The sequence below is a fragment of the Sinocyclocheilus rhinocerous genome, unplaced genomic scaffold (assembly GCF_001515625.1).
Source record: "Sinocyclocheilus rhinocerous isolate Xijiao unplaced genomic scaffold, SAMN03320098_v1.1 scaffold1563, whole genome shotgun sequence".
NCBI lineage: Eukaryota > Metazoa > Chordata > Actinopteri > Cypriniformes > Cyprinidae > Sinocyclocheilus > Sinocyclocheilus rhinocerous.
In genome coordinates, this window is record NW_015656185.1 from 581,162 (window position 1) to 584,423 (window position 3,262).

Consider the following 3,262-nt stretch of genomic DNA (forward strand, 5'->3'; position numbering starts at 1 on the left):
TGGGGTTGTGTTTGTTCTCTTCTAAGAGAGACTAAAAGTAGATCTAGCAGTTTTTAGAGCTTTTCTATAAGTAGAAGTACTTTCCCGCCATGCAATACGAAATACCTCTAGGTTTGTTTTCTTCCAGCTGCGCTCCATTTCCGGGCTGCTCTCTTTAAGGCGTGAGTGTGCTTGTTATACCACAGTGTCGAACTGTTTTCCTTAATCTTAATTAATTGTAAAGGAGCAACCGTATCTAAAGTGCTAGAAAAGAGAGAGTTTTTCAGCACTATTGGATATGCTGAATTGAAACAAGTCAGGAAGATTATTTACAAAGCAGTCTTTTGTGGTAGAAGTGATGGTTCTACCATATTTGTAACAAGGAGTTGAGTTTGCAGCTTTAGCTATATGGAGTATACACAAGACTAGATAATGATCCAAGATAACATTACTCTACTGCAGAATTTCAATGCCATTAACATCAATTCCATGTGACAGTATTAATTCTAAAGTATGATTACGACAATGAGTAGCCCCTAACACGTGTTGTCTAAACCCAATAGAGTTCAGAATGTCTATAAATGCTGATCCCAATGCATCTTTTTCATTATCAACATGGATATTAAAATCACCAACAATTAAGACTTTATCTGCAGCCAGCACTAACACAGATAGAAAATTAGAAAATTCTTTGATAAAGTCTGTATGGTGCCCTGGTGGCCTGTATACAGTAGCCAGTACAAACATCACAGGGGATTTATCATTAACAATTGTTTCTCTGGGTAATGTTATTTGAATCACAATTACTTCAAACGAATTATACTTGAAACCAGAGCTCTGAGAAATACTGAAAATATTACTATAAATTGTAGCAACACCTCCCCCTTTACCTTTTGGATTCGGCTCATGATTATAACAGTAATCTTGGGGGGTAGACTCATTTAAAATAATGTAATCATCTGGTTTTAGTCAGGTTTCTGTCAAACAGAGCACATCTAAGTTATGATCTGTGATCATATAATTTACAAAAAGCGCTTTTGTAGAAAGGGATCTAATATTCATTAAGCCAAGCTTTATCATTTGTTTATCTGTATTATATCTGTTTTTTATTTGTTGAACATCAATTAAATTGTGACCCTTAAATTGTTTTGGACGTTTTTTTGTGTTTCTAGTTCAGGGAACAGACACAGTCTCTATAGTATGATATCTAGGTGAAAGAGTCTCTATGTGCTGAGAATTAACTGACTTCTGTGACGTGAGGCGGCTAGCAGACGGTCGGTTTCGCCAGTCCGTCTGCTTCCTGATACCGAAGTGTAGTTGCCTTATTTATTCTCCTGCGTGCTCCCCTGGTTAATTAAAGACTTTATTTTTTTATTATTATTTGTCCATGTTGGATTAAAACTGTAACAGAACACTGAACCCAAATAAGATTCACTACTATGCACTTATGAACTGTTCATCTGCTCTGCCTGGAACAGGGCGATCGCTCCCTTGAGGATCAGATGAGGGATTTCTTAGATCTGCTGTGCCCCACACATTTCCTGGTCTAAGGCATGCCAACCAGTGAAAGGTCTTTGAATGAGCTTCACACAGTATTTGGAGTGGATGCTTGTGAGCTGTGCACCCCTATTCATGGTGTACCCAGCAGAAGAACAACACCAGCCCTATTCCGGACCAGCCAAACATCAGCCACACCCACCACGTATTTCAAGCCAGAGCCCACTGCAGGCCCAAAGCCCACACCCATCACGTAGCCTGAGCCAGAGCTAATGCCAGAGGCCATCTTCATCTTGACAAGATGTGTGAGCCAGCAAAAACATCCGTCATTAAGTGAAAGTGAAGTGACGTGTGGACGAGTATGGTGACCCATATTCGGAATTTGTGCTCTGCATTTAACCCATCCAAGTGCACACACACAGAAGTTAACACACACACACACACACACCGTGAACACAAACCCGGAGCAGTGGGCAGCCATGTTGGAGCAGTTGGGGGTTCGGTGTCCGTCTGTCCTCAGGCTCCACCAGGCTCCCTCGTCCTTCCGACTCCACCTTGGTCAGTTATCACCCTGCCTCCCCCATGGTCTTCCGGGCCTTGGGCTGCGCCATGTCCCTTGATCCCTCTGGCTCCACCGGGCTCCTCCTTCCTTCTGGCTTCACCTTAATCCTCACTCCCAGTGGTTTCTCCTTAGACTGCCGAGTCCCTGTCTCCACCTCTGTCCCATGAGCCTGCGGTTCCACCTTGACCCTCCAGGCCCTGTGTCAACTCGGGTCTTTGTCTCCTCAGCTCTGCCTCAGTCTATACCAGTCCTGGCTCCACCTCAAACAGGCAGGCTCCTGGCTTCACCCTGGCTCCTCCCTCCATCAGTTCTGCCGTGGGACTTCATACTAGCTGTACTCTAGGTCTTCATCCGGCTCCTCTTTCCATCATCTTCTCCCTGGCACCTCCCTCCATTGTCTCTACTCTCGGGTGTTTCCCTCTGCTCTCCCCTCCTCAGTCTCTACCTCTACTCCTAAACATAACCATTTCTCAATATAAAGCACAGGATATAACAAGCAGATAAAAATATAATCACTCTCTTCTTTATATGAAGATATTGTATGACTTTAGAAAACTTGGAATGCACCACAAATCGTTTGTAATACATTTAAAGTGTTTTGGTCAGTTTTTGCAATAAATTACTCTCACTGTACTTTTATCTGCTGTTACATGTTTTATATTGTTGAGAACTGGTTAGACAAGCATTTGAAAGCAATGAGTTCCTAGTTAATATAAGGGCCTTTCGCACCGCGGGAACCTTTTCATAGTACCTGAACTAATTGTGGAACTAACCACTTTTTGGCGTGTTCGCACCGCAGGAACTAGGAACGGTTTTAGTTCTAGGAACTCCGTTTGGAGGAACTAAATTAGCTTCTACTTCAGAGCAGGGTCTAAAACAGTTCTATAGCAACTATCAGTGACGTAAGTGTATGCTGATTGGCCAAACGCACGCGAAACACCGGCCACCCGGCATTTTTAAAAAGCCATGTAAACATATTTACTCCACGAACATTGAAAACAGTGATAACAGCATTTACCTGTTGTCTGCAGTGTTGTGTTCTTTTCTCAGCTTCGATGATATGTAACACTGCAAGTTGTCATAAAAAATTAGCCTCTTAGCCCAACTTTTTGCTCTTGAAATCGCATAAATCGTGCTTTTCCATTTCCATCTCCATTATAAAAAGACATCGCTGTCGGCCGCTTCAGAGTTCCTGCTGCCGGTGCGAATGCAACCAGGAAAACG